At 43.7% G+C, this 25,501-nt stretch overlaps 1 protein-coding gene across 2 annotated transcripts in view; it reads right to left on the bottom strand.

Annotated features, from left to right (window-relative positions):
- The window catches only part of LOC143774207 (sulfotransferase 2B1-like), a 233,121-nt gene that overhangs the window by 153,013 nt on the left and 54,607 nt on the right, over positions 1-25,501 (bottom strand). The window contains exon 2 of one of the 2 annotated variants that reach the window (XM_077261586.1): positions 5,496-5,872. The exons of the other annotated variant lie outside the window; for it this stretch is intronic. The gene's annotated coding sequence lies outside the window, so the exon portion shown is untranslated. The remainder of the gene's footprint in view (positions 1-5,495; positions 5,873-25,501) is intronic. 2 annotated transcript variants of the gene reach the window in all.

Genomic DNA, 25,501 nt, shown 5'->3' with positions numbered 1-25,501 from the left:
GAGTGTGATGAAGAATACGACCAGGCCAGAGAGTATCTGCGTGGTGAGATAGGTGGAGGCTGGGCGAGTATACATTGTTTTCATCATTTACTTTTATTATGCTGTAGAAGAATATTTCATTGTAGTGATGGGCGATAAGATTATTCAGTTTGATATGTTTTTTAGGCACCTATTTCAGGATTTGTGCTGGGTGTCAAATAGTGTTCATCCTTTAAGTAAGAACACTACAATGAGCTGCATGATTGAGAAAGGGGGGAACCCCGAAACGTGGCCGTGGTGTGGGTGTTCAATCTCTAATATGGCGTTTCTGCCTAACCTAAATTGGAAATAAGTTTCTGCCTTGTCCACACCTTACCATGTTTGAATCTCCTACATCAGTGATTTTCAACCTTTTTTGAGCCGCGGCACACTTTTTATACTTAAAAAATCCCGGGGCACACCACCAACCAAAATGGCACAAAATGACACTAAAACAGTACATATTCTACATATAGTTAATAATATAGATTCTAAATGTATTTATACTCACTCAGTGTGAAACCTGGGCCTGTTTCGATAAACACAAAAGGGATATCCTGGCAGGAATGGTGGAAAGACACACACGAAGCTCTTCCTCAACAGTTCTCAGTCTCTCTCTGTTTTTAGTTTTTATCGCAGTCAAGCTTGAGAAGCCCAGCTCACATAGATATGTGGTCGAAAATGGGAGCAATGTCAAAATAGCTTTGTTGGCCAGAATGGGGAACTCCTTGGCAACAGATAACCAAAAACTGTCCAAAGGAAGATCAGCAAACTTTAGCTTTAAACCGTGATCTTGCCTCAGTTCAATGAGTTCCTCTTGCTCCTTTAAAGTCATGTCCTTTCCAGCAACGGATAATGAGCTGTATCGGTCCCTAACCCAGTCAAGGCATTCTGTGAAGGTTGAAGAGAAATAAAACGATAACTTCTCCTCAAGAGTTTTCAAATGTCTGCCAATCACCTCGCACATTGCAGCAGTGTTGTCATCATGCAGTTTCTCGGTGAGCGGGAACATCTGAAGGTTGCCACCCTGCACATGTTGCTGCCAGAGCTGCAACTTTAAACGGAATACGTTCATTTTATCAGTGCTTGTAAGCAGGTTTTCATTTCGGCCTTGCATCCATGTGTTTAGTTCATTCAGATATTGAAATATATCAGCCAGGTATGCCAGCTTTGCACACCACTCATCACTTGCAAGCAGCTTTGAATAATCGGACCTCTCGTTTTCAGAAATATTTTAAGTTCCTCTCGCAACTCATACACACGGGCCAGCACTTTGCCACGTGACAGCCACCTGACCTCCGTGCGGAGCAATAAGATTTTATGTTCCGCTCCCATTTCTGTACACAAAGACGCAAATAAGCGACATCTCAAAGGTCGCGTCTTCACAAAGTTCACTATGCGCACAACATCATCCAACACGGGAGCTAGATCTGCTGGTAAGGTCTTTGCAACGAGGGCCTCACGGTGCAAGAAACAGTGGGTAACAAGAACATCTGGGTTTCTTTCTTTAACCCTACTTACAAAGCCTTTGATGCGCCCGACCATGGCTGCGGCTCCATCAGTGCAGACACCTGTGCAGTTTTCCCATGTAAGCCCACTTTTATCAAGATATTCCGATGTGACCTGGAATATTACCTCTCCTGTTGATTTTTCTGGCAGTGCCTTGCAAAATAGGAAGTTTTCTTTAATGGCTTCTCCATCCACAAAACGCACATTGGCCAACAGCTGACAATGTCCACTGATATCCGTCGACTCATCAAGTTGCAAGGCAAATTTCTTACTGATCCGCACCTTTTCCAAAACAACTGTTTCAATGTCCGCAGACATGTCATCAATCCGTCTGGCAATTGTGTTATCAGAGAGAGGCACTTTAGCTATCTCTTTGGCTGCATCAGGGCCAAGCATCTCATTTACAATAGCTTTACAAGCTGGCAGTATTAATGTTTCTGCCACAGTGTGTGACTTTTTTGATTTAGCTATGAGTTCAGCAACAATGTAGCTAGCTTTGAGGGCTCTCTCATTTACCTTTGTGCTTTTTCTCAAAAAAGTTGCCCCTTTCTCATTGTTTGTACGTAAGCGTACAAAATACTCCATCGGCTTATTTTGAATGGAAGGGTGTTTCGTTTGGAGATGACGTTTAAGCTTGCTTGGCACCATGGTGCTATTGGATAGCTTCTCACCACACACAGTGGTGTTGGTGCTGTCGCATCCCCAGTGAAAGTAAATCCAGATGAAAGATAGCTTTCACTGTATTGCATTGAGCTCACCGTCTTGTCTTTTTTCTTTTGTCGACTTCTCATACTAGCGCCTTCATCTGGGTTAGAATTGTGTCCAGGGTCCTGTTCAGCATTTGCCTTTTCCATTCTCAAATACTTCTCCATCACTGCTGAGATAGTTTGCGCAGCCACACACTAAAATAGAAGAGTATTACATTATCTGCCACACTTAAAGGACCTCTGCCAGGTACTAAAAGTACCAGCTCATATGCTGAGTATTCTGCCAACAGTTCATATACTCAGGCAAAAGCTCATATAGTCAGCAACAGCTGATTAACTGTTAATGAGCTGTTGCTGACTTAATGATTATACACAGCATTATTGGCGGGCATTACCTTGGCGGCGGGCAAATGCGAGAGTCTCTTCGCTCTCAGGATGATGCGCCGGCCTCGGTGACATCATTAAGTCGCGCGAGCGTTCAAAGCTCGCGCATGTGTTATTCCGTGACTGCGCATCGCTGCACATTGCCGAGGAACAAAACAAAGGGGGCACCATAGTTTGGGGAATTTTCCCCGCGGCACACCCGACCATGTGTCTGGTTGAAAATCACTGTCCTACATCATGGCTTGGTTAAAATGGTGAAAGTTTGACCATCGAACCTGTAAGACGGATGTACTTTTTGTTATAAAAAAGCTTTGAAACAATAATAGTTATATTATACACACAACAGCGCTGGTGAGTAGCTGTATCACCGTACTGGAGCTTAAAGATGAGGAAGTATGTTGAGGACATAGTTGGTTATTTGGCTGTTGATGACGTGGTCATGTTTGTTGAGTAGGATCCAGAGGAGGTGTAGAAGAGACAGATACCTGATGCTTGGAGGTGGAAACAGACATAGCTCCCAATCAAGGAAGGTTCAACACCTGTCCTAACTGCAGTGGTGAATTTCATGTATTGTCCCTTCCCATAATTGCTACTCCACGTGTTCATGGTGCAGTACACACGGAGATTACTGACAAATCAAGAACATGTCATATGTTCTTCTGCACTTGAGAGCAGAGAGTGGGCACCACTTTTTGAAAGAAATAATAGCAGCTGGGTATCTTCCAGCAAGGCTGAGGGTAAAACATTAGCTCCAGCAAGGCTGAAGGTACACCATAGCTTCTCAAAAGACAGCTGACTCCACACGGTGGTCTAGCAGTGACTTAACAACCAGCAACTTGACAGGTGAAAGTATATCTAGAAAATTGAAGTGGTCGAGGGTAAGGTCGCCCATGCATATCCATGATCTGGCCCAGCAAAACCTCCACACTCAGATTCCATTTTAACAAACGTATCTTTACTGTTATACATTTTTCTTAACACGGCAGAACACAATAATAGACAGGACAAAGTATGCTTATTCGCAGAAATAACGTGTAATAACAAACTATCCCTCACTGTCCCTATCCACACGTTACCAGTTCCTTTGCTCCAAGAGGTTATCTTCCCACGTCGCAGGCCTGTCTGTCACTGCAGGGAGACGCTCCGGCCGAAGAGAAAACAACAAGGATCAAACAAAACTCTGTCTCTCAGGTCCAGACTGTAGTCCTTGGGGTTCAGCAGGTAAGGGTGGAATCTTCGGCCTCTCAACAGAGGACCCGCTTACAGTTCATGGGCTCCAGGATCTGTGAAGATGTCACCGCTGAGTGCTCCGCAGTGTGGGAGCTGGGAACAATCTGGATGTCAGCTTCCAAGAGAGAGAGGTCATCCAGGCAATCTTCTCTATCGCACCTACAGGAGGACGTCAGCACACACAGACCTCTCTCTGCACCGACTGGTTTCCCGGGCTCTTTTTCTTCTCCCTCCCCTTCCTGTTCACATGACATAGCAGGGGGGAGTTTAGCCAATACAGTTTGTTTCTCTGCAATCACATTCGGCATAGGTATAACTTCTGGCCACACGGGGTCAGTGTCTGTCACAGATTCTATGTCAATGATAAGAGAACAGTCACAGCCGGCCAGCTCACTGCACGATCATTATATGACTGGAAGCATACGCCTGTTTTCCTGACACAAAGTCAGGGATGGATATTTGCCTTTCAAAGAAGGAAAAGTGTATTTTGTAGAAACACAAGCTGTAGTGATGATGACACTGAGCTGTTGGGGCGGCCTGGCTGACAGGAAGATGAACATGACGAGAGGTGGGAAGATGACAACTTGAGGCTTGCTATAATTGCTGGCTACCTTATTTTTCACAAATGGGCAGGTTATGTAGATTATGTTCCACTAGAAAGCCATAGTTCTTATCTTATGTGAGCTGGAACATACACAGCTAATTTTTCCATGGCAAAGCCTGCAGGCTGCAAATAAATTGTCTGTTGGGAGCATGCGAAAGAGCTCTGTCACATGAGAAGCCTCAGGGCATTACTGCTGTAAATCATGTGAATCATGTACCGAGGGTGTTGTTCAAGATACAGCAGCGTCACAGATGAGAAAATAACTAATTTCCACACAGCCCAGTGTCAGTAACTATTCTACTTAGAAACTAAGTTATTCCTACTCGGTTTTGCTAAATGTGCAAAGAAAACACATCAAACAAACATTTTCCTAGAAGCTATACCCACTGTGCTGGACAGCACGGCACTAAAGAGAGCCTTTTCTGCTATTGACTCTACGGGAATTGAACTGTTGGCATGTCCTCGTCTGAACCGGCCGCCGTTACCTTATTACACCCTGAGAGTAAACTGGTTTATTTAAGTGCAACGCACACGCTCACCTACGGTCTATCACAGTGGTTTACAATCTTAAGAATATATATTTCTATTTCTATTTCCCAGTCAAACATTCCCCTCCTGTCCCAGTATGAACTCAAAAAACTAGAGGAAATGTCCGTCCTCTACGATATGGAGGCTGTTACAGAATTAATCAAACATACATATACATAAAGTTTAGTGAGGGTGCCATGGACAAAGTCTATTGGAACTGATTCACTGCTCCACCTTATATTGTCCCATAGAGAGATTCCTCTTCCTAAGAATAGAGAGGAAAACACAAGTCCTTCCTGGAGTTCACTGTGTGTTGTGTCAGCACCAAAATGTAGCATAGAATCCTTAGCTACTAAACAGCACGAAAATGTACTGGCAAATCTAGGGTTTGTGGTCGTTGATTCCGGTAGGAAAACGTGGTCATAGCGTCAATATGCCTAACTAACGAAAGGTTTATTTGCGGCCTTGTGTCTCTTGGCGCCAAAATATATTATGATGCATGCCGGTTTACTTACTGCGGCGTCACAGTGGTCTTTTAGTGTTTCTTACCGCCGGGTCTTCTCTAAACCACACAATCAGGACACGCAGATGGATGCAGAGCTCTTCCAGCTGGTGAGCAATACCGAGAAGACTTGTGCTTGATGAGACACCTTTCACTTCACAGGTCCCGGATCTTTCTGCTCTTTAGCAACATTTACAGGAGGAATTCCCTGCCTCAATCTGCCACAGCTCTTTACTCAGACGGGTGCTGTCATGAGGAGATTTCACCACATCTGTCTTCAGCACAACCTTACACACTCCTGCAGACCATCCTCAAGATGGCCGCCTGCATCTCTCAGTCTTACTTCAGTTTTCTAACTGACGCTGGGGGTGGTTCAAACTGGCTTTATCCCTGTGTGCCAACTGACATACAGGTGACAGTCATATGAATCTGTAAACTGCTGACATCTAGTTGCTAAAACACCTTTAATTATAAAGAAACAGATCTATTGACAACAAGTATAAAGATTATTCTGGAGTGAGTGCAATTACATTTATGTTCATTTATACTGCCCTGGTAAGCCGACATACATCTCTCACTGCCCTTACTGCTCAGTCTGAGCCCCCTCTCTTGTGCTTCTGCTCACCAGGCCCCAGAGTATCGTGCGCCAGTGCAGGGAGCTTCTGGAGCTAGCGCCACAGCCTTCAAAACTGAATGGTTCTGCAGCTCCAAGGAAGTTCATCCTACTCTTCTGTGATGCACTCATGATGGCGCGTACACGATGACATCATCACATATGCACCGGCATGTACACGTGTATCTTGCCAGGATACCAGTCCAGAAGTGGAACTGCAGGAGATTGGATGAATGGTAAGTATGAAAAACTTTTTTACTAAAATAAATTAAATGGGCTTGGGGACAGCAAATGATGATGAATTGAGGGTGTGGGTCGGTGGACAGTGAATGATGAATTGAGGATGGGGGATGGGGACTGTGAATGATGACTTAAGGGTGGATCACAGTAAATGATGAACTGATTGTGGGGGAGGGGGACAGTGGGTAATGAATTATTTTTTTGAGGGTGGGGAGAGCGAATTATGACTTGAGGGTAGAGGGTGGGGAGGTAAAGATAAATTGAAAGTGTGGTACAGCAAATGATAATGTAAAGGTGGTGATAAAGAGAAAATATGATGAATTGAGACTAGTAAATGATAAATTGAGGGTGGGGGTCAATAAATGATGATAAATCAAGTCTCTAATGACCTACTAACAGCTAAATCTAATGGTCACTACTCCATGCTAATTCTCTTGGATCTCTCCGCAGCATTCGACACTGTGGATCATCAGCTCCTCCTCACTATGCTCAGCTCCATCGGCCTCAAGGACACCGTTCTCTCTTGGTTCTCCTCCTATCTCTCTGACCGATCCTTCACTGTATGTTTTGCTGGTTCCTCCTCCTCTCACCTTCCCCTGACTGTTGGGGTTCCTCAAGGATCAATCCTAGGCTCCCTCCTCTTCTCTTTGTATACTGCCCTGTCATGATCTCAATGGCAAGAGAACATAGCATAAGCATATATAGGAACTAGCTCTTGGAAGATGGAAACTGAGCTGACCATGAACTAAACCTAACGCACAACTAGCAGTGGCCGGGTAGCATGCCTACGTTGATTCTAGATGCCCAGCACCAGCCGGAGGACTAAATAAAGCTAGCAGAGGAAAATATTAGTCCTAGCTCACCTCTAGAGAAATACCCCGAAAGGAGACAGAGGCCCCCCACATGTATTGGCGGTGAGTTGAGATGAAATAACAAACGTAGTATGAAAATAGGTTTAGCAAATTTGAGGTCCACTTACTACATAGCAGAAGACAGAAAGGACACTTTCATGGTCAGCTGAAAACCCTATCAAAAACACCATCCAGAAATTACTTTAAAACTCTGGCATTAACTCATAACACCAGAGTGGCAATTCCTGTTCACAAGAGCTTTCCAGACACAGTAACGAAACTACAGCTGTGAACTGGAACAAAAATGCAAAAACAAACATGGACAAGAGTCCAACTTATCTAGTAGTTGTCTAGGAGCAGGAACAAGCACAGAGAGGCTTCTGATAACATTGTTGACCGGCAAGCAACTAACAGAGCAGCAAGGTTATATAGCGACTCCCACATCTTGATGGGAACAGGTGAACAGAGAAGATGAAGACACAGTTCAATTCCACCAGTAGCCACCGGGGGAGCCCAGAATCCAAATTCACAACAGTACCCCCCCCTCAAGGAGGGGGCACCGAACCCTCACCAGAACCACCAGGGCGATCAGGATGGGCCCTATGAAAGGCACGAACCAGATCAGAGGCATGAACATCAGATGCATTCACCCAAGAATTATCCTCCTGGCCGTATCCCTTCCACTTGACCAGATACTGGAGTCTCCGTCTGGAAACACGAGAGTCTAAGATTTTCTCCACAACGTACTCCAACTCACCCTCAACCAACACCGGAGCAGGAGGCTCAACGGAAGGCACAACAGGTACCTCATACCTGCGCAATAATGACCGATGAAAAACGTTATGAATAGAAAAGGATGCAGGGAGGTCCAAACGGAAGGAAACAGGGTTAAGAATCTCCAATATCTTATACGGGCCGATGAACCGAGGCTTAAACTTAGGAGAAGAGACCCTCATAGGGACAAAACGAGAAGACAACCACACCAAATCCCCAACACAAAGCCGAGGACCAACACGACGGTGGCGGTTGGCAAAAAGCTGAGTCTTCTCCTGGGACAACCTCAAATTGTCCACCACCTGCCCCCAGATCTGATGCAATCTCTCCACCACAGCATCCACTCCAGGACAATCCGAAGATTCCACCTGACCAGAGGAAAATCGAGGATGAAACCCCGAATTACAGAAAAACGGGGACACCAAAGTGGCATAGCTGGCCCGATTATTGAGAGCGAACTCCGCCAATGGCAAAAAAGCAACCCAATCATCCTGGTCAGCAGACACAAAACACCTCAGATATGTCTCCAGGGTCTGATTAATCCGCTCGGTCTGGCCATTAGTCTGAGGATGGAAAGCGGACGAAAAAGATAAATCTATGCCCATCCTAGCACAGAATGCCCGCCAAAATCTAGACACGAATTGGGTCCCTCTGTCAGAAACGATATTCTCAGGAATACCATGCAAACGAACAACATTTTGAAAAAACAGAGGAACCAACTCGGAAGAAGAAGGCAACTTGGGCAGAGGAACCAAATGGACCATCTTAGAAAAACGGTCACACACCACCCAGATGACAGACATCTTCTGAGAAACAGGCAGATCTGAAATAAAATCCATCGAGATGTGCGTCCAAGGCCTCTTAGGAATAGGCAAGGGCAACAATAATCCACTAGCCCGAGAACAACAAGGCTTGGCCCGAGCACAAACGTCACAAGACTGCACAAAGCCTCGCACATCTCGTGACAGGGAAGGCCACCAGAAGGACCTTGCCACCAAATCCCTGGTACCAAAAATGCCAGGATGACCTGCCAACGCAGAAGAATGAACCTCAGAGATGACTCTACTGGTCCAATCATCAGGAACAAACAGTTTATCAGGTGGGCAACGATCAGGTCTATCCGCCTGAAACTCCTGCAAGGCCCGCCGCAGGTCTGGAGAAACGGCTGACAATACCACTCCATCCTTAAGGATACCTGTGGGCTCAGAGTTACCACGCGAGTCAGGCTCAAAACTCCTAGAAAGGGCATCCGCCTTAAGATTCTTAGAACCCGGTAGGTATGACACCACAAAATTAAACCGAGAGAAAAATAATGACCAGCGCGCCTGTCTAGGATTCAGGCGCCTGGCGGTCTCAAGATAAATCAAATTTTTGTGGTCAGTCAATACCACCACCTGATGTCTGGCCCCCTCAAGCCAATGGCGCCACTCCTCAAAAGCCCACTTCATGGCCAAAAGCTCCCGATTCCCAACATCATAATTCCGCTCAGCGGGCGAAAATTTACGGGAAAAGAAGGCACAAGGCCTCATCACGGAGCAGTCAGAACTTTTCTGCGACAACACTGCCCCAGCTCCGATCTCAGAAGCGTCGACCTCAACCTGAAAAGGTAGAGCAACATCAGGCTGACGCAACACAGGGGCAGAGGAAAAACGGCGCTTAAGCTCCCGAAAGGCCTCCACAGCATCAGGGGACCAATCAGCAACATCAGCACCCTTCTTAGTCAAATCGGTCAATGGCTTAGCAATATCCGAAAAACCAGCAATAAATCGACGATAAAAGTTAGCAAAGCCCAAAAATTTCTGAAGACTCTTAAGAGAAGAGGGCTGCGTCCAATCACAAATGGCTTGAACCTTGACAGGATCCATTTCAATGGAAGAGGGGGAAAAAATATATCCCAAAAAGGAAATCCTCTGTACCCCAAAAACACACTTAGAACCCTTCACACACAAAGAATTAGACCGCAAAACCTGAAAAACCCTCCTGACTTGCTGGACATGAGAGTCCCAGTCATCCGAAAAAATCAGAATATCATCCAGATACACAATCATAAATTTATCCAAATAATCGCGAAAAATATCATGCATAAAGGACTGGAAAACTGACGGAGCATTTGAAAGACCAAAAGGCATCACTAAATACTCAAAGTGGCCCTCGGGCGTATTAAATGCGGTTTTCCACTCATCCCCCTGCCTGATTCGCACCAAATTATACGCCCCACGAAGGTCAATCTTAGAGAACCACTTGGCCCCCTTTATGCGAGCAAACAAATCAGTCAGCAACGGCAATGGGTATTGATATTTAACAGTGATCTTATTCAAAAGCCGATAATCAATACATGGTCTCAAAGAGCCGTCTTTTTTTGACACAAAGAAAAAACCGGCTCCTAAGGGAGATGACGATGGACGAATATGTCCCTTTTCCAAGGACTCCTTTATATATTCTCGCATAGCAGCATGTTCAGGCACAGACAAATTAAATAAACGACCCTTTGGGTATTTACTACCCGGAATTAAATCTATGGCACAATCGCACTCTCGGTGCGGAGGTAACGAACCAAGCTTGGATTCTTCAAAGACGTCATAATAGTCAGACAGGAACTCAGGAATTTCAGAGGGAATAGATGATGAAAGCTCAACACAGACATAGCTCTCCAGTCGAGGACTGGGTTGTGAGATTGCAGCCAAGGCAATCCTAGCACCAAATCATCATGTAGATTATACAACACCAGAAAGCGAATAATCTCCTGGTGATCCGGATTAATACGCATAGTTACTTGTGTCCAGTATTGTTGTTTATTATTAGCCAATGGGGTGGAGTCAATCCCCTTCAGAGGAATAGAAGTCTCCAAAGGCTCTAAATCATACCCACAGCGTTTGGCAAAGGACCAATCCATAAGACTCAAAGCGGCGCCAGAGTCGACATAGGCGTCCGTGGTAATAGATGACAAAGAGCAAATCAGGGTCACAGATAGAATAAACTTAGACGGTAAGGTGCAAATGGAAACAGATTTATCAAGCTTTTTAGTGCGCTTAGAGCATGCTGATATAACATGAGTAGAATCACCACAATAGAAACACAACCCATTTTTCCGTCTAAAATTCTGCCGCTCGCTTCGGGACAGAATTCTATCACACTGCATACTCTCTGGCGACTTCTCAGTGGCCACCGCCAGATGGTGCACTGGTTTGCGCTCCCGCAAACGCCTATCGATCTGAATAGCCATTGTCATGGACTCATTCAGACCCGCAGGCACAGGGAACCCCACCATAACATCCTTAATGGCATCAGAGAGACCCTCTCTGAAAGTCGCCGCCAGGGCGCACTCATTCCACTGAGTAAGCACAGACCATTTACGGAATCTTTGGCAGTAAATTTCTGCTTCATCTTGCCCCTGAGATAGGGACATCAAAGTTTTTTCTGCCTGAAGCTCCAAATGAGGTTCGTCATAAAGCAACCCCAAGGCCAGAAAAAACGCATCCACATTGAGCAACGCAGGATCCCCTGGTGTCAATGAAAAAGCCCAGTCTTGAGGGTCGCCCCGGAGCAAGGAAATCACAATCCTGACCTGCTGTGCAGGGTCTCCGGCAGAGCGAAATTTCAAGGACAAAAATAATTTGCAATTATTTCGAAAATTCTGAAACCCAGATCTATTCCCCGAGAAAAATTCCGGCAAAGGAATTCTCGGCTCAGATACAGGTGCATGACAAACAAAATCTTGCAAATTTTGTACCTTCGTGGCGAGATTATTCAAACCTGCAGTTACACTCTGAAGATCCATTACAAACAGGTGGACACAGAGCCATTCAAGGGTTAAGAGGAGGTAAGAAGCAGCTAGACAGCAATTAAGGGCTAGGCAGCAAAACTCTGAGGGGAAAAAAAAAAAAAAAAATTTCCCTTCAACACTTCTTTTTCTCCTGCTTCAGCCCAAACAATTAACACTTTGAGGGCCGGTCAAACTGTCATGATCTCAATGGCAAGAGAACATAGCATAAGCATATATAGGAACTAGCTCTTGGAAGATGGAAACTGAGCTGACCATGAACTAAACCTAACGCACAACTAGCAGTGGCCGGGTAGCATGCCTACGTTGATTCTAGATGCCCAGCACCAGCCGGAGGACTAAATAAAGCTAGCAGAGGAAAATATTAGTCCTAGCTCACCTCTAGAGAAATACCCCGAAAGGAGACAGAGGCCCCCCACATGTATTGGCGGTGAGTTGAGATGAAATAACAAACGTAGTATGAAAATAGGTTTAGCAAATTTGAGGTCCACTTACTACATAGCAGAAGACAGAAAGGACACTTTCATGGTCAGCTGAAAACCCTATCAAAAACACCATCCAGAAATTACTTTAAAACTCTGGCATTAACTCATAACACCAGAGTGGCAATTCCTGTTCACAAGAGCTTTCCAGACACAGTAACGAAACTACAGCTGTGAACTGGAACAAAAATGCAAAAACAAACATGGACAAGAGTCCAACTTATCTAGTAGTTGTCTAGGAGCAGGAACAAGCACAGAGAGGCTTCTGATAACATTGTTGACCGGCAAGCAACTAACAGAGCAGCAAGGTTATATAGCGACTCCCACATCTTGATGGGAACAGGTGAACAGAGAAGATGAAGACACAGTTCAATTCCACCAGTAGCCACCGGGGGAGCCCAGAATCCAAATTCACAACACTGCCCCTATTGGACAAACAATCAGTAGATTTGGTTTCCAGTACCATCTCTATGCTGAAGACACCCAATTATACACCTCTTCTCCTGCTTTCATGCCGACCTTCTTAGAAAACACCAGTGATTGTCTTACCGCTGTCTCTAACATCATGTCCTCCCTCTATCTGAAACTGAACCTGTCAAAAACTGAACTCCTCGTGTTCTCTCCCTCTACTAACCTACCTTTGCCTGACATTGCCATCTCCGTGTGCGGTTCCACCATTACTCCAAAGCAACATGCCCGCTGCCTTGGGGTCATCCTTGATTCAGAGCTTTCATTCACCCCCCACATCCGATCACTGGCTCGCTCTTCTTATCTGCATCTCAAAAACATTTCTAGAATTTGCCTTTTTCTTACTTTCGACTCTGCAAACACTCTTACTGTTTCACTTATTCATTCTCATCTGGACTATTGTAACTCTCTACTAATCGGCCTCCCTCTTACTAAACTCTCGCCGCTCCAATCTGTCCTGAATGCTGCTGCCAGGATCATATTCCTCACGAACCGTTACACCGATGCCTCTACCTTGTGCCAGTCATTACACTGGCTACCCATCCACTCCAGAATCCAGTACAAAACTACTACCCTCATCCACAAAGCTCTCCATGGCTCAGCACCACCCTACATCTCCTCTCTGGTCTTAGTCTACCACCCTACTCGTGCCCTCCGCTCCGCTAATGACCTCAGGTTAGCATCCTCAATAATCAGAACACTCCCACTCCCGTCTCCAAGACTTTACACGTGCTGCGCCGATTCTTTGGAATGCACTACTAACTACTAAGTTAATACGATTAATACCCAATCCCCACAGTTTTAAGCGTGCCCTAAAAACTCATTTGTTCAGACTGGTCTACCGACTCAACGCATTAACCTAATTATCCCTGTGTGGCCTATTAAAAAAAAAAAAAAACATAATCAGGTTGCTCGCATCATGTTCTCATACACTTTATGCAGTTAATAGCCTCTGTGTCTGTACTGCTACATACTTAGGCAGTTATCTGGTTCATGCAGCTTTACATGAACACCCGAGCCTTACACTATGGCTGGTCCAAATAACTAAAGCAATTGTTACCATCCACCTCTCGTGTCTCCCCTTTTCCTCATAGTTTGTAAGCTTGCGAGCAGGACCCTCATTCCTCCTGGTATCTGTTTTGAACTGTGATTTCTGTTATGCTGTAATGTCTATTGTCTGTACAAGTCCCCTCTATAAGTTGTAAAGCGCTGCGGAATATGTTGGCGCTATATAAACAAAAATTATTATTATTATTGTTATAAATTGAGTGTGAGGGAAAGCACATGATGTTGCAATAAGGGTAGGGGTGGGAGAGAGAAAAGAGTATAGGTGCTAATTAATTTATACATTTAATGGGTGGGGAAAATGGTCATTAACTCCTTTCCAACATCTGGCGTACTCCTTTCCCAGTACATGTGAGCTGTTTTGAACAGCTGACATGCGCCCGGAAAATCCGTGGGTGGAATCACGATCCAACCATGGCTATTAACCCATTTATTGTCACTCTCAAACTCTAACAGCAGCATTTAACTCGAACTTACGGCCATCATTCAGGAAATCCACCCATCGGTGACCCCGTCATGTGATCGCGGGTCAGCAATACGCTGGCATGACAACCAGAGGTCTCCTGAAGACCTCTATGGTTGTCACTCTTGGATTGCTATGAGCGCCATCCGGTGATCGGCGCTCATAGCAAGTGAGCAATTCTGCTACATACAGGGGATCTGATCATCGCCTGTATGTAGCAGAGCCGTGTTTTGGCAGCTTCTAGTCTCCCATGGAGAATATTCAAGCATGCCAAAAGTAAAAAAAAGGTTTTAAAAATATAAAAAAAGCATAAAAATTCAAACCACCCCCCTTTTGACCCACTCAAAATAAAATAAATAAATAAAAAAAAACATAAACATATTTGGTATCACCGCATTCTGAATCGCTCAATCTATCAATAAAAAAGGGATTAACCTGATTGCTAAATGGCATAGTGAGAAAAAAAGTCAAAACAAAAGAATTAAGCTTTGTTTGGTCGCCATGACATTGAATTAAAATGCAATAACGGGAGATCAAAAGATTGCATCTGAACCAAAATGGCATCATCAAAAATGTCAGCTCGGCACACAAAAAAAACAAGCCTTCATCCAACCCAAGATAATGAAAAATGGAGACGCTACGGGTATCAGAAAATGGCACTTTTATTTAACAATTTTTTTTTTCACCACTTAGATAAAAAAGAACATAGCATGTTTAGTGTATGTGCACTCTTAGTGACCTGGAGAATCATAATGGCAGCTCAGTTTTTAGTATTTAGTGAACATGGTGAAAAAAAAAAACAAAGCCCAAAAAACAAGTGTGGGATTGTACTTCTTTTGAAATTTCACGGCACTTGGAATTTTTTTCCCATGTGATATTTCAGTTTTTCTTTTTTAATAAATTTGCTAAAATTTCTACATTTCTGTTTTTTTTCAGTCAAGATGGGGTGCAGAGTGTACATTAATGAGAAAAAAATGAACTTTTTTGAATTTACCAAATGGCTGCAATGAAACAAAGAGTGAAAAATTGAAAGGGGTCTGAATACTTTCCGTATTCACCATATATTAATAGTGGGTGTATTCAGCTATGTAGTGTAGAAGTTGGAGAAAAAGTGGGGAATGTGCTCTGAAAGTGGTGCTCTAGATAACAGTGTTATTTTATAAAGATATGAGTCCTGGCTGTAAGAAGTGACGGCAATCTGCGCTGGATGAAGAAGAAAAAAGAAGATGAAGGACTTCAACTAGACACGTCACCCATGAGTCAGTGTGTTATCTGTACACTTACACTATACGTTGTATACTATGTACAGAGCTCCTATGTATAATGTAACTGGTGATCACTGTATTACCTGTACATTATGCAAAATATGCAGAGCTCCTATGTTTAATGTCACTGGGGATCACTGTACTACCTGTATGGTATACACTGTATACAGAGAACCTGTGTATAATGTCAATAGTGATCCCTTTATTACCTGCACACTTTACACTTTATGCAGAGCTCCTGTGTATAATGTCACTGATGATCCATGTATTACCTGTACATTGATACTGTATGCATAGCTCCTGTGTATATTGTCACTAGTGATCCCTGTATTACATGCACACTTTACACTGTATACAGAGATCCTGTGTATAAAATCACTGATGATCCATGTATTACCTGTACACTTTACACTGTATGCAGAGCTCCTGTGTATAATGTCACTGGTGATCCATGTATTACCTGGACTCTGACACTATATACAGAGCTCCTGTGTATAATGTCACTGGTGATCACTGTGTTACCTGTACACTATACACTATATACAGAGCGCCTGTGTATAATGTCACTGGTGATCCCTGTATTACCTGGACTCTGACACTATATACAGAGCGCCTGTGTATAATGTCACTGGTGATCATTGCATTACCTGTACACTGACATTACACACTGTATACAATGTACAGAGCCCCTGTGTATAATGTCACTGGTGATCACTGTATTACCTGTACACTGACACTATATACAGAGCTACTGTGTATAATGTCACTGGTGATAACTGTATTACCTGGACTCTGACACTATATACAGAGCGCCTGTGTATAATTTCACTGGTGATCATTGCATTACCTGTACACTGACATTACACACTGTATACAATGTACAGAGCTCCTGTGTATAATGTCACTGGTGATCACTGTATTACCTGTACACTGACACTATATACAGAGCTACTGTGTATAATGTCACTGGTGATAACTGTATTACCTGGACTCTGACACTATATACAGAGCTCATGTGTATAATGTCACTGGGGATCACTGTATTACCTGTACACTGACACTATGTACAGAGCTCCTGTGTATAATGTCACTGGTGATCACTGTATTACCTGTACATTGATACTGTATGCAGAGCTCCTATATATATTGTCACTGGTGATCCCTGTATTACTTGTACACTGACATTATATACAGAGCTCCTGTGTATAATGTCACTGGTGATCACTGTGTTACCTGTACACTATACACTATATACAGAGCGCCTGTGTATAATGTCACTGGTGATCCCTGTATTACCTGGACTCTGACACTATATACAGAGCGCCTGTGTATAATGTCACTGGTGATCATTGCATTACCTGTACACTGACATTACACACTGTATACAATGTACAGAGCTCCTGTGTATAATGTCACTGGTGATCACTGTATTACCTGTACACTGACACTATATACAGAGCTACTGTGTATAATGTCACTGGTGATAACTGTATTACCTGGACTCTGACACTATATACAGAGCGCCTGTGTATAATTTCACTGGTGATCATTGCATTACCTGTACACTGACATTACACACTGTATACAATGTACAGAGCTCCTGTGTATAATGTCACTGGTGATCACTGTATTACCTGTACACTGACACTATATACAGAGCTACTGTGTATAATGTCACTGGTGATAACTGTATTACCTGGACTCTGACACTATATACAGAGCTCATGTGTATAATGTCACTGGGGATCACTGTATTACCTGTACACTGACACTATGTACAGAGCTCCTGTGTATAATGTCACTGGTGATCACTGTATTACCTGTACATTGATACTGTATGCAGAGCTCCTATATATATTGTCACTGGTGATCCCTGTATTACTTGTACACTGACATTATATACAGAGCTCCTGTGTATACTGTCACTAGTTATCAATGTATTATCTGCATAAAACAAGTACATTTTTCCCAGAGAATCTTTTAGCAGCATGTTGCCTGCACTGTGTGTCGCCGCGACAAACATCCTGCTCCTCTGATGGCATCACCTCTTTTGCACTCCATCTTGTATCCAAATCTTGACCACCCTATAATCATCATCCCTGACAGTTGTGTGATATTTGCTTTTTTTTTGGAATTGGATTGAGCTACCTAATTGCCATCTTGAGATTCGCAATGGCTTAAAATGCTATTATGGCTGACAGTGCACTTCGATAATGACTCTCTAAGCCAGAAACACAGCTTAGCACTAGCATCATGCTCTCTTTTTTCCATAGCCATGTCTTCTGAGTACATAGTCAGGCTGTTAATCTCTTCCAATTAATAAAATGAATAAAGTTGTTTTGGTATAGTGTTTTCCTCGGCACCCTGGGAGCTGTGGGTTAGTGGACAATGGGGCAGAACAAAAACAGGTGTCACTGAAGAATGTAAATTCTGCTCTGTAACACATTAAAGAGTATATCCATTACCCAACTCAGTTACTGTTTTTGCCACACATCCTAAAGATTAATCCCCTAAAGAACCCCTTGTATCTAGAGATGGGCGGACACCTGGATGTTTGGGTCCAGCAAGTTTGACCGAACAGTTACAAAAAGTTCAGGTTCAGGTACCAGAACAGTATCCCATGTGTATGACAGCACGGCAACCACCGCTACTGATCGATGGTTAAATCATCCCCACCGGTCAGAGAGCCGCAGTTCCCACACTGTCAAAAGACAGCATGAGCACTCAGCTGTGATCGAAGGTATAAAGTTTACCTCTGGTCACTAGTGTCCGCTAATGGGACCACTGTTCCCATCATCCAACACCTCCAGTAGCTAATAACAGTGGGAGCAGGAGCTGCAGATGAGAGTATTTATCAGCTGGCTCCTGAGCTGTAAATAAATAATTTTAGAAAATAATGACGTGGGTTCCCCTGTATTTTTGATAACCAGCAAGGCAAACTCACAGCTGGGATACTGCAGCCCTCATCTGTCAGCTCCAACAAGGTTGGATATCAAGAACAGAGGGATCCCTATGCTGTATTTTGTAATTATTTAAATAAATAATTTAAAAAAACGGCATGGGATCTCTCCCATTTTTGACAACAAGCCTTGCTAAAGCTGACAGGTAGGAGTTGGAATTCTAAGGCTGGTAACCATGGATTTTGACTGCTTCAGCCTAAAAGTAACAGCCCGCAATGCCCAGAAAAGGCACATCTATTAGATGCACCAATTCTGGCGCTTTGCCTGGCTCTTCCCACTTGCCCTGGAGTGGTGTAAAGTGGGGTTCATATTTGTGGGGTTGATGTCACATTTGTATTGTCCGGTGACATGAAGACCACGAGTTAGTAATGGAGAGGCGTCTATAAGACACCTATCCATTACTAATTCTATAATTATATTTTAAATAATGACACAGCCAGAAGAAAATCCTTTATTAGAAATAAGACTAAACACAGTTTTACATTTTTGTTTAAAAATAACAAGCATTGTTATACTCATCTAATGCCTAATTCCACTGAATCCCTCGCCTTCTGTGAGAAAATAAAAATAAAAAAGTAATATCTCTCATCTATCCGTCATTCTGTCCAATGCAGTAATCCATGTCTGAGGGATAAACAGTTTTCAACCTGGAAGGTGCCAAGATGCGACCGTCTAGGCTGAGAATCACTGGTGACTGAACTGCTGCGAGCACAGCCTCAGTGACCGGCAGTGTCATCATCGAGGTTACCTCCGGTCACTGAAATTGCGTTCCCAGCTGGGCTGAACTGCCGTGAAGTCGATGAAATCCCTGCTAGCACCGTGAGACAAACTCACTAGGTATTCGGTACGGACGCCAAACTTTACTGTTCAGGCTTGCCCATCTCTACTTGTATCTTCTCTTTCAATTCGGCCTTGTTTTATTTGTTTCTACTTTGCTTCTTGTACCCTGGCACAGACATCACGTCCCCCTCAAAATCCTCAGCTCTCTCTGGCTACCCATCAGCCTTTGTGCTTTACTACAAATCAGCAGTGAGCACAGACCTGTAAATATGCCTACCACAGCGTCCCACAAAGCCCTAGCCCCATTTCCTAGAAAAGACACTGCTGTTACAGGGAATACAAGTAATGTACAAGCAGGACACAGACCGGAAAATGAGGATTGTCAATAAATTCCCATCTGTTCAATCCATTAGTCAGTGAGGGAGAGTAAGGCATAATCTTTATTTTGTGGGCTGGTGTCCTGGTGCTCTGAACATTACTTTTATTCCCTGTAACAACAGTGCCTTGTATAAGAGATGGGGCTAGGGCTTTGATGCTGGGGGAGAAGTTTAGGCAGTGCTACATGTCTGTGCTCACTGCTGACTTGCAGCCCAGAGCTATGTCTGCAATGAGAGTGGTGTCAGCAGCAGCATGCACAGGAGCACTGTCAGCTCTAATCAATTTAGTCCCACCCACCAACACAGACAGCTATGCCCACCCACGAGTTTCCAGAACCCTCCAGATCTCAGGGAGGTGTTGAAGTGACATCACAGGAAGTTAAGGGATTCTCACCTAGGCACCATGGGACCAGGAAAGCAGCTCATGTTACAGAAACATATGTAAAAGCAAGGTATTTACATAAGATATGTAATACCTAAATATACCTAATATATCTAATACACTAAAAAAGTTCCAAACGGCACTCAAACAGTTAAAAAATATGTGCCAAACTTAGTATATGATCTGTCCTCACACAAGAACTAAGGGTTCAAGAGAAAACATACAGATAATGTTGCTCTTAGAGCCCAAATGTGAGGAATATCTATTATTGTCACCGGAGACCCAAAAGTGGTAATTAAAATTTGCCTCCTATAAACTTAGTTGAAATAGTGACGCTAACATTGCATATCAACCAGGAATCCGAAGGTCTAAGCTACTAGTTTATACCGAGGTAAGAACTGCACAAACAGAAAGAATAAAAACAGTTCACTGCAATCCTTTCCTAAAGTCCCCAATATGTTAAAGACCGTCAATGGTATCAGCAGCAGTCAAAAGTGCTTAAATGTATTAGACAGATGTAACCATATGATGCATAGATAAAGTTACCTTTGTTGCTGAGTGTTCCCTCACTGAATGAACGATCTGGGCTGCAGACGTGTTTAAGAAAAGTTGCTGTTATCCAAAGAGGCTGCTCGGAAAAAAAATATTCTTGGACCCAGCGCCAGTGGATTAGTACAGTATAGTATAGTATAGTATTTACAAAACAGCTTATTAATGGCAGTTCCTTCACTTGAAAGGCACTTGTAAAGTAGTGATCAACCCCTTTAGGGAAGTAATCCTGATACACAGGTGGAAGCCAGCAGCTGAAATAAAGAAGTGCCAGAAAGATCTGGTAAGGCCGGGTTCACATTTGTGCCTGTGTGCGCAGCGTGCCATCCGCATGCGTCATGCGTACATATCTTTAACATTGTGTATGCAGGGACATGTTATTGCATGCGTTCGCTTTGCAGATGCGTACACATGCGTTGTTTTGAGGCGTGCGGCGGGGTCCTTGAATGCAGCATGTTGCATTTTCTGAGGCGTCAAATATTGCTCAATCGTCCTCATGCAGACGATTGTGGATGATTGCGTAAAAAAAAAGCATTACTGTCTGTGTGAACGCATTGAAACGCAAGATCATGTGTACGCATGTGTTCGAAACGTAATGCGTACTTAACACTAATCATGTCCAGGAAACTATGTTACCACCTGCACAAACACTGATGTATAAAAGAGGGTGAGAAGACAGGTAGTCCATTACTCTCAAGACTCTTGATGCGGCCACAGGCAGATGACTCTGGATGTAAGTATAGAAGCTTTGAAAATGTCTGTCTGTCTCTCACTGCACTCTGTACTCTGTACTTATGTTTTTTTTCTGTTGCTTCTAGACTGTTTGTTGCTGACATCCCGGTGCTGCTGTCTTGGTCACAGTGCTGCCGTCTATGTAAGTATAGAAGCTTTGAAAATGTCTTTCATTCTTTGCACACTGTACTTTGTACAGATTTTTTTTCATACCTTGTAGATTTTTTTTTCCTAACTTTGTGTGTGCACATTGCGGCTAGCCAACCAGGGCGCAGGAAACACCCACAATGTCCTGACACCACAGCTTGTGTCATTGGCTGCTGAAATCACATGTCCCTCTCCATATAAATAGCAGACATCTTGTTTTAGCACCATTTTGATACTGTAACAGCACAGAGAGGCTGCTCCTGATGCTGGCAATATTAGCAGCAAGATTTTATCTAGTTAGTTATTCGGTTGTATATCAGTCAAATAGTGTGGCTTGATAGTATCCAGTGTGGCTGCAAAATTTTCCTTCCAGATTTTTTTTTGGGGGGACATTACTGAGGTTCTCAGGCAAAGCCAGCAGGGCACGTGCCCTACAAGTGTGTTGTGCACTGCTTCTTCAGTGCTCCATGCATGAGTATAGCATTAATATTATTTCAGTAGGTAAATGTAGAAAAGCCTGCTATATCCCACATTTTAGCTAATTAGCTAGGTGTTTGCATATCTGTCAGATACTGTAGGTAGATATTGTGCAGTGTGGCTGTTAAATTTACCTTCCAGCCCTTTTTTCATTTTTGGCCATACTGAGGTGCACATAGATATCCAGCAGGGCATGTGTTGTGCACTGCTTCTATTGTGATCAATGCTTGAGTGTAGCATTCTAATTCACATGTAGCTAGTGAAAAAATATTAAACAGCCTGCTGTATCCCACATTGTCATTTAGTGATGTGGTGAAATAAAACTGTCTGCAGACCTAAGGCACATTAAAAAAAGTTATAATTTTTTTCTGGTGCTAAATGTGAAACAGCCTGCAAAGACATTTTGTGGCAGTGTTATGAATCTGTCTGCAGACCTAAGGCACATTAAAGTTCCAAAAAGTTAGACAACCCACTGTATCACACTTTGTCATTTGTTTGGGTTGAAATTAAGCTGTAGAGGCCTGATCCACAGGCCACAAACAAATGTTTCTGCCATTAATGTCACACAATAAGGGACCTGACTTTAAAATTAGTTTGCAGCATCTAGTGTGTTATAGAGGCCTAATCCATACGCCACAAACAATATTCTGCTATTAACGTCATACAGTAAGGGATCTGACTTTAAATAGTTTGTAGCATCCAGTGTGTTATAGAGGCCTGATCCATAGGCCACACATTGTCATGTTGTGCAGTGATATGAACCTGTCTGCAGGTCTAGCGCTCATTAAAAGAAATTTGAATATTTTCTTTTGCTAAATGACGTTCAGCCCGCTGTATCCCATGTTGTCATGTTGTGGCAGTCCTATGAACCTGTCTGCAAACCTAACACGCATTAAAAAAAGTTCTGTCATGATCCAGACTGGATTTTGAGTCCTGTTTTCCCTTTTTCCCGGTATGGTCATGTTAGGATTTAACCGTTCTCAGCCTCTGTCTGGGTTCAAGTTGGCTATTTATCGCTGCTGCTTCCTGCAGGCAATATCAGTTATAGTTTTTGCCTAGTGCTGCTGTAGCTGACTCTGATTGCTCTGATTTGCTGATCCTGCTGCATTGCTGTCTGAACTCATGTCTCTGTGTTCCCCTATTCCCGTCTTGACTCCGTGTTTCCCATTAGTGTGCTGACTCCCTGGTTTTGACTTGGCTTCTATCCTGATCTGCTTCTGCCTTTTCCGCTCATGACCGTTACTGACTCCCTGGCTTGTCTCTGACCATGAGTTTGTTTATTCCTTTGGTACTGCGCTACACTCTAGGATTTGACCTGGCTTGTTTTGACTATTCTGCTGTCACCTGTGGCAACCTCACTGCTGCACTGTAGGCCAGCTCTGTTTAGGTGCAGTCCTGCTTCCACCCTACTGCCATCTAGTGGATTCTGCACCTACCTGCAATGCAGCAGTGTGACAAGTTCTCAATTTTTCTGTTGCTGAATATGATACAGCCCGCCAGATCCAACATTGTCATTTTGTGGTGGTGATATGAAGCTGTCTGCAGACCTCAAGGACATTAAAATATTTATTTTTTTCTGTTAATAAATGTGATACAGCCCGCTATATCCAACCTTTTCATGTGGCATTGAAGTTTTCCTGTGTGCAGAGCTGTTGCACATTAAAATTAATTTTATTTTTTTTTACAAAAGTGATGCAGCAGCCGAGATCTGAGTTTGAATTTGTTTTGAGCATATCTTCTAGATTTTATGCTTCCTTGGCATCCAATTTCTCACGGGCATCTTTTATACCTAGCTTGAGATGTGCATCAGGTACACCTATTTTCTGATGAGCATCAAATGCTCTCTGGTAATTGGTGTTAGATAGATGAGTAATAGTAGTAGGCTAGGCTTGATCCTGTATCTTGTACTTCCCATAGTCACAATGATATTGATCCTGTTGTACGTTCCTACTCCCAACCCCCCAATTTTTTTCTGTTACTAACGTCATACAGTAGGGGACATGCCTCTTGTAAACTGTATTGAGCATCTAGAAAAAAAAAAATCTACTCAATCTTATGCAGGCCTTTCTGACAGGCCCCCTAAAAATCTTCTGTTACTATACATCATACAGCAGAGGACATGTCACTTTTAAATTGTTTGGATCATCTCGTCAATGTTATACAGGCCTTATCGACAGGCCCCAAAAATTCTCCTGCTACTAATGTCATACAATAGGGGACATGTGACTTTGAAGTTGTTTTGAGCATCTACTTAATCTTATACATGCCTTATTGACAGGTCCCCCAAAACTCTTCTGTTACTAACATCATACAGCAGGGAACATGTCACTTTTAAATCGTTTGGAGACTATCTTCTAGTTTATGTGCATTTTTGGAATCCAATTTCTCACGGGCATTTTTTATATCTAGCATGAGACACGCATCTGTTACATCTATCTTCTGACGAGCATCAAATGTTCTCTGGTAATTGGTATTGGGTAGATGAGTAATAGTTGTAGGTTGGATCCTGGATATTGTACTTCCCATACCTGCCCTGTTATTGATCCTTTTGTACATTCCCATTCCTGCTCAAAATAATTCTTCTGTTACTAACATCATACAGTAGGTACACGTCTCTTTTAAACTGTATTGAGCATCCACTCAATCTTATAGACACCTTGTTGACAGGCTCCCAAAAATTATTGTGTTACTAACATCATGCAGTAGGGGACATGTCCCTTTTTGTAGCGCCCGCATCTCTGCCTGCTGTCCCTCTCTCCCTGCAGAGTCATCAGCGTATTCACCGCCAAGGATCCCGTCCTGCCTTTTACAGGTCTGCTGCTGCCCAGGATTCACTCACTCCTAGCAGGTCTCCAAGTACTGTCCTTAGAGCGCGTGTGCACCCTCCTCTTTCTTAAAGGGGCCACATGCGTTCCTCTAAAGTGTCAATGGCTGGAGGTCTCTTTCTATTTAAACTACCTCCTCCAACATAAAGGTGCCTATGCAATGTTGTGAGTTTTTTCTAAAATGCTTGTCAGTTCTCAGGTCCCTATACTTGTATCCGAGTCTGCTGCACCCTCCAGTACTCACCTCAACAGCAGCAGAGCCAGCTGCACCCATCAGTGCTCATATGTCCATAAGACTGTCCTGCCTGCACCTGCGGTTCCTGTCATCTTCTCCGCCTGTCTGCATCTGTTGGACATTTCCCCGGTTCATTCCAGCTATCCACTCCTAGGGGTCAGCCTCCATCTACCCAAGGCCAGTCCTGGAGTAGCACCTGGATCACCTCCCTTGCCTCTCTATGGACTGTGGTGTCATTAAGGGTACCTTCACACTAAACGATGCTGCAGCGATATCGACAACGATGCCGATCGCTGCAGCGTCGTTGTGTGGTCGCTGGAGAGCTGTCACACAGACAGCTCTCCAGCGACCAACGATCCTGAAGTCCCCGGGTAAGCAGGGTAAACATCGGGTTGCTAAGCGCAGGGCCGCACTTAGTAACCCGATGTTTACCCTGGTTACCAGTGTAAATGTAAAAAAACAAACACTACATACTTACATTCGCATCCCCCGGCGTCCGCTTCCCTGCACTGTGTAAGCGCCGGCAGTACAGAGTACAGCGGTGACGTCACCG

Source organism: Ranitomeya variabilis, chromosome 5, assembly GCF_051348905.1.
Source record: "Ranitomeya variabilis isolate aRanVar5 chromosome 5, aRanVar5.hap1, whole genome shotgun sequence".
In the NCBI taxonomy this organism is placed as follows: Eukaryota; Metazoa; Chordata; class Amphibia; order Anura; family Dendrobatidae; genus Ranitomeya; species Ranitomeya variabilis.
Note: the sequence above shows the minus strand (reverse complement) of the source record. Positions and strands in the feature narration are given on the sequence as shown.